The following is a 7,671-nucleotide window of genomic DNA, read 5'->3' as shown; positions in this document are numbered from 1 at the left end:
ATCAGAAGGCGTGAACTAGAGGTGTGTGCTAGAAACGTCACAGGTAGGTGTCACAAAAGGGGTGGCACTACCAGAAATGTTGCAGTGTCAGCAGAAATCGGAAGCTTGGATGCGCGCGCAGCTGTATGACGTGTGATTGACGTGAAGCTGGGGGTGCAGGGGACTTGACATTTACACTGACGGAAAGAGACAGAAGTCTGGCATGTCAGATCAACTTGTGCTTCTATCATATCGGATATCTGATGTTTAGGAACTAAGCTATCTGGGCGGAAAGGTCTCTAGGGCAGAAGCTATTCTATACTTGCTGTGAGTGCGTGTATAAGCGCCTGAGTGTCTGTATGAGAAGCGTGGGGGCATGGGCCTTCCATGGGAGCATGGCAACAAGGGCTATGAATTACTTGAATTACTTGCACAGAGACAGGCCGGCCCTTTGGCTCTGCAGCTGAGGGGAATGTTTACTGAAACTAGCAGGCAGGAATGTATTTTCGGGGAGCGGAACAGATAACTCGAAGGTTATAGTCAATCTTGGCAGGCAGCAGGCTGAGCTGAGCGCGAGGGGCCGCGCTGAAAGTAAGTCAGAGTTCACGGGTACAGAGGCAGCCTGGGCAGAGGCCCTTGGAGTCAGAAGCCAAGGAAGAGGCTCGGTGGCAGAAATTCAGGGCCTACTCAGCTAGAGCTGAAAAACGTAGAAGTACACTACAAAAAGACGTTGGCATAGCATACTTAGGAACGGACCATTCAAGGTGGGTCTGAAAGAGGACATGTTAACGTTGGACGCAAATGTATTTGCGTCTTCATAGCTGGTACAGGAGGGAAGTTACATGCACCTTAATTCGTACATGGAGACGGTGGGGTGCGCGCTAGGGAACACATCTTGACCATAAAATTTATATTTCCTCAGTGGGAGGCACCAAAACAAAGGTATGTTTTTGATGTTATGTGTACTTTCCTCCGTGAAGAATGGGCAGATAATGAATTGGGTCCAATTCCATTGGAACTACTTAATGTTCAGTCTGAATTTGCTAAAGGGACGATAGTGGGTCCCGATGTTGAGGAAGCGGTAGAGGCGCTTCTTGCATTTAGGTGTAGACTTCCTTCTCAGTGGTTGTTTGAACCTGATCCTTCTGTTAGGAGAAAAGTGAAGCAGTACCCGATGAGAGGTTCCCCCTGTATGGAGAGGCAGTTTTGGCTGATGTGTTATGAATTTAGCTGACATAGATATGTTGTTGGGTAATGTAGTCCCTCAACCTTTGTGGGCAAAGATCCGTCACAAGGATCATGCGGTAGAGTTAGGAGATACGTGGGTTAATATTGCTGCTGCAGATGGGCAGCAGGTAGGAGGGGCCAAACCCGAGCCTTTAGTTGCAGATCTACCCGGTAGGATTATTAATTTAATGAAAACCTTGATGCCTCCTATGCGAGTGAATTGGGACAAGTTAGCAGCATGCAAACAAAAGAAAGACAAGAGTGTGTCTGATTTCTTCACCAGGTTTGAGGAAACATTCATCGATCATAGTGGTCAGGACATGAGTACAGAAGGTGGTCAAAGGTTGTTCGTAGATAAGTTTGTCTTTAATTTGCTTCCTGAGCTTTCTAATAAGTTAAAGGACTCAGAGTTCATGGGCTGTTTCTTCTTCGGCCCAGATATTGGCTACTGCACAATATTATGAGAACAGAGATAAAGATGAGAAGGATAAAGCAGAGAAGAACACTAAAGAATTAAAAACAAAGGTTCTTCTACAACAGGCGTATCCGCCTCGCCCTAATCAGCGTCAGTTTCAGCAACCTTCCCAGTTTCAGCAGCCCTCACAGTTTCAGAGATTGTTGCAGAAGCCTGAGTCTTTTCCTCCGCGACTTCTGCTAGGCCCTAATCCGTGCGCTATTGTAGAGAGGAAGGTCACTTTAAGAATAGTTGCCAGATTCTGCTACAGCGTGCAAATGGTATTTCTGGGTTGAGAGGTCGTAGTGGTTTCCAGCAAGTACCTAGGGGTAGAGGATGTGTTGCGTTTCCCCAGAATGAACGTTCCCTTCCCCCTCAGAATTCTATGAATTATTTTGATCAACAGAACGTTCCGTCTGTTCAGTCTGCTCAATATTACACTGATGATTATTATGTTGAAAGCGAGAGGGCTGGTTTTAATGATAGCTAGGACAGCCAAGGACAAAGGGAGGGAGTAGTGTTAGTTCCAGTAGACCAGAGTGGACCTTATGTTGAAGTAATTACATCAGGTGTGGCAGAACCTTTTCTTTTGGATACTGGTGCAGCAAAGAGTTCGATCATGCACTCTAAACTCCCTGGCGCACCTTTGTCTGGCTTGATGAATGTCTCGGTAGGATTTTCTGGCACCCCAGTTCGTAATCCGGTTTATTGTCCTTTGCCTCTTTCTATTGGGCCTTGTGAATTGGAAGCACCCCTTATTCTAACGACAGGTTGTGGTGAGAATCTGTTGGGTTTGGATTTGTTTAAAAGATTGCATGCGACATTACATTGTTCTCCTTCGGGAGTACATCTTACGTTGGGTAAGAAAGTGATTTCTCTGATGTATTTGTCTAAAGATCAGCTTCCACTGGAATTGCGTTCTCTGCCTGATACTCTCTGGGCTACAGGTCCTAATGATGTTGGCCTTTTGCAGATTCCACCCTACGTTGTTACCCTCAAGTAGAATGCTAAGCTACCTCGCATTCCCCATTATAGGATCTCTAGTAATGGGGAAAGAGCTCTTTTAGCGATTATCTATGATTTGGTTGAGAAATGTGTGATTGAAGAAACGAGAGGTAATGTGTGTAACAGTCCTGTTCTGCCTGTTCTTAAGCGTATTCACTCTTCCCAGCCACCTGTGTATCGGTTTGTGATCGACCTTCGAGAGGTCAATAAGATTGATGTGCCACAGTTTCCTGTTGTCCCGGACATTACTTCCTTACTGACTATGATCCCTGCCTCAGCTGCTTGGTTTTCTGTTATCGATCTGAAGAACGCTTTCTTTAGTATTCCGATTGCTGAAGAAAGTAGGGATATTTTTGGCTTCTCTTTAGGAGGCCGAAGTTTCCGGTTTAAGCGCGCTCCTCAAGGTTATTGTGAAAGTCCCTCCATCTATAGTCAGGCTTTGAAAACTCAGCTTGATACTTTTGTCTTGCCTTCTGGTGCGACTCTTGTTCAGTACGTGGATGATTGTGTTGGTCGCTGCTGATGATGAAGAAATTTGTAAAGAAATTACTCTTTCTTTGTTACGACACTTGTCTGACCTTCACCATAAAGTGTCACCTTCAAAGTTGCAGTATTGCCGCCAAGAAGTGACCTACTTAGGTCATCTCTTGTCGAAGGAGGGAAGACGATTAACCCCAGAGCGTATACAAGCGATTGCTCAAATGACTGTACCATGCACACAGAGAGAGGTGCGTGCTTTCTTAGGTATCACCTCGTATTGTAGACAGTGGATTCCGAATTTTTCTTTGCTAGTGAGACCTTTTGTTGGCACTTACTCTTAAGGACACGCCAAACCCTCTTCCTTGGTCTGACGAATGTCAGAAGGGTTTTTCTGAATTGCGTGATGCGTTGTGTTCTGCTCCGGTGTTGGGTACTCCTGACTACAGTAAGCCTTTTACACTCTACGTACACGAGAGAGAAGGCTGTGCGTTGTCAGTGTTGACGCAACGATTTGGAGACAAGCAGCACCCATGTGCGTTCTTTTCAGCTACTTTACATCCGGTAGCTAAGGCGTTGCCTAGTAGTTTGAGAGCTACAGCGCAGCGGCTGTTTCTATCTGACAGTCTGCTGGTTTGGTATTGGATAATACATTGATTGTGATGGTCCCACATGCAGTGGATACCTTATTGAATAAAACAAAGACTCAACATCTTACTAGTGCCCGTTTGTCAGGTTATTAGTTGACGCTTTTGGCTAGTTATGTGCACATAAAGCGGTGCAACACATTGAATTCAGCTACATTGTTGCTGATTTCTGTAAAGACAGATGCTCAGGAACAGCATGATTGTTTTCTCCGGACAGAGGAGGAAACGAAGGGTAGAGTTGATCTGAAAGATACTCCTCTTTCGAATCCAGATGGTACCTTATGGGTAGAAAGTTCATGCTTTAAGCTTCTGAATGGCGATACGACTGCAGCGTATGCGGTTACGACTTTGCACACGATTGTTGAAACTGCACGTATTGCACAGAATTCAGCTCAAGCAGCAGAGTTGATTGCACTGACGAGAGCGTGTGTGTTGTCGAAAGGAAAGAGAGTGAATGTGTATACAGATTGCCAATATGCATTTGGCGTGGCTCATAGCTTTGGACGTTTGTGGAGAGAGAGAGGATTTCTTAATTCCCATGGTACGAAAATTCAGCATGGACAATTAGTGAATGAACTTCTTGAGTCACTTACTTTGCCGACACAAGTTGCGATTGTGAAATGCAGTGCACTTGGAAGGTTACGGATGATGTTGGTCGTGGCAATGCGTTTGCAGATGAAGTAGCGAGAGAAACGGCGAAAGATGCGACGAGCCGTATATATGTTGCAGGTCCTGCTAGATGGGTTATGGCAGGAGGAATGTGTGAAGACACAATAGAAAGTGTGAAATCGATTCAGGCAAAAGCTACTGAGAAAGAATTGAGTGTGTGGAGAGAGACTACGGGAAGGTTAGATTCAACTGGCAGTTGGGTTGACTTGTCACAACACCAGCAATGGTTGTTGCCTGATGCGTATGTGCTTCCAGTGGTTACGATGGCTCATGGATTGGCTCACATCAGTTCAAAAGGGATATGTAAGTTGTTGGCTCCAGTATGGCAGAATGCTGGAATTCCTAAATGTGCTGAGAATCTGGTTAAAAACTGCATGATTTGCTTGAAGCATAATCTGGCAAGGGAACCCAAACTCCAGCGGGTCATTTCGCTCCTCCACGGTATCCGTTGGAGGTGCTACAGTTACTTTATTCACATGGAAAGCTGCAATAACATGAAGTATGTCCTTGTGGTTGTTTGTGCCTTTTCCAGATGGCTAAAGGCCTACCCCCTCAAGGATAATACTGCTTTATCTACAGCCAAGGTTTTGCTCAAAGAGTTTTTCCCTAGGTATGGATTGCCAAGGATGGTATGGAGTGACAACGGAAGTGAATTTGTGGGTCAGATTATGAAGAAAGTGTGGGCGGGTTTTGGAATCAGGCAGGAATGTCATGCTGCGAATCACCGCCAGTCAGCTGGCTAGGTTGCTACAATGGCACTCTTAAACTTAAATTGGCCAACATACAAGCAAGCTCTGGTCTTACATGGCCAGATGCTGTACCACTGGCACTTTTGTCCACAAGAACGACAGTACATTCTCGTGTGGGACTTAGCCCATACGAGATTGTTGTTGGTCGCTCGGCAAATGTTTGGGGTGTGCCGAGGCCAAATAAATACAGTGATATCGAGTATCCTATGTTGGTTGATTACTTACATGACTTGACTGCTAAATTACGTGTTCTTCACCAACAGGTGCATGATACTTTACCTTCAGCCTCTGTGGATGCAGGTCACTCGATTCAACCTGGCGAGTGGACCCTCGTGAGAAACTTTCAAAGGACAAATAATCTGGAACCGAGGTGGACAGGCCCGGATCAAGTATTATTGGCGACTCGGACTGTCGTCAAGGTTTGTGGCAAGAAAAACTGGGTGCACGGCACCCATTGTAAAAGGGCACCCTTACCCTTACCATACGATCAGTGGGTCAAGGATGGTATGGCCGATTCTGTGACTGAAAGGGTTCCGAGATTTGTACATTTTAGTGATGCACATTTGAAATGGACTCAGTCGGAACGTGCGGATGACAACGTGTTGCAAGAAGCTGTGCCGCCGCATTTGAGACTTGATACTACGCATCCAGAGACACTCTTTCAGGATCAAACTGTGCCTGGTAAAGAACGCTACAACTTAAGGACCAGAATGGATAAATAAAATTTGATTTTTTTTATGACTTACACTCTTTCAGACAAGAGATTTTTTTTTCCCTTTTTCTTTTTCGAGCCACCATCCGGGTTCAGCTGCAGGGTCACGGTATAAGTTCTTAAGGGGTGACCCGAGTATTGATGTAAGGTCTGCGGTTCTAGGGACGTCTAGGACGCCTGGAAGCACACTTAAGTGAAGAAGGAAAATTGCCGTGAGCAGCACGTTAGAGGATGGAGTCTTTTGTAACTGAGTTGTTGAAAGAATTGATTTTAAGATAAGATTTTGTACATTGATCTATAACAAAAGTTTTATTATATTGTGTTCTTTTATGTTTTTAAGTATCACATTAACTTGTGTGGGTTGGATTGTTTATGCTACACCACTGATATCTGCACCCAACTCCCAACCTATGCTTTCCTCTACTGTTTCTTTACACCAATTTTATACGTTGCCTGAACATGAACAGACAAGGAGGTCAGAATTTGTCAACAATTCGTTCATACAGCCGTTGCATCAGCATCAGTTGGTAGTAAATACCACTAATTGTTGGGTTTGTGGTCTTATACCTCATACGACAGATAGAGGTATGCCTTATCTGGTTTTGCCTTTTTCTTTCAATGGGTCTGTATGGGCTTTTCAGACTATGTTCATCTATGCAAATGAGGTATATCCCTTACGTTCCGTGAAAGACAATCTGAGTAATATTGCCTTGATAAAGGGAATAGTGGATATGATCCGAGATATTGATGCATATAATGCTATCCCTAAGGATGAGGCACAGGCTTATGTTGGTTGGAACGTGACTGGATATAGTACCAGTTTAACAGAGAAGGAGAGACGAAAAAGGTCTCCCCCAATTTGGATTGTACCCCATCTAGGCCACTTTTGTTTGCAAGGTAGTGGTCAAAATTCGAGAGCTCAGCTAGGTAAGAGTGTGTGTGCTCAAACCTATGTCTATTCATCTCAGACTTCTCCTCCGTTCGTGCCAGCTAAAGGCACATATTTTGTTTGTCACGACAGAGCCTACACATGGTTGCCGCCTGATTTTTCAGGAACATGTTATGTGGCGTTTCTGCTTCCCCCTACATACACTACTACTTCGGACTATCATAGAACAAGATATGGTAGAGGTGTCTTCGATCAGGAAGATACTGCAGCACAAGAAGTAGACTTTTTCAAGGGTTTCCTACGGTTTTGGGGTTCTATGGCCAATAGCAGGAATATACATCAACTTACGAGAGTGGTTGAGGCCACTATAAATTAAACTGTAGGTGCCCTTAGTAATGTTACAGCTGAGCTTCAAGCGGACCGTCTTATGGCGTTGCAGAATCGTATGGTGTTAGACGTCATACTTGCAGATCGAGGAGGGGTATGTAAATTGATCCAATCTAGTTGCTGTGTTTTCATACCAGATAATGCCCCTACAGTGTACCAAGCCATCTCTAAATTGCATAAGATACCAGAGTCTATTCAAGATAGGTGAAGGAGACTGGTCATTGACTGGATGGTTTTGGGGACTACTGTCCAAATGGGGATGGAAGATTCTGATGTTCCTTGGTATGGCTTTAGCTATCCTCTTCTCTTTGCATCCAGTGTGGCCCCGCCATTTGTAGTCTTTGTGCTACAATGTGTGTGCGGAGAACTGTCTCGAGAGAAGTGGAGAGTAACAGGATGATGCTCCAACGACACCTTGCCTATCTAATGAATATTGATATAGACCTAGATTCAGATTAACGTGAGTTTAGGGCTAT

This window comes from Lissotriton vulgaris, chromosome 6 (genome assembly GCF_964263255.1).
Source record: "Lissotriton vulgaris chromosome 6, aLisVul1.2, whole genome shotgun sequence".
NCBI lineage: Eukaryota > Metazoa > Chordata > Amphibia > Caudata > Salamandridae > Lissotriton > Lissotriton vulgaris.
This window is presented reverse-complemented; position numbering follows the sequence as displayed.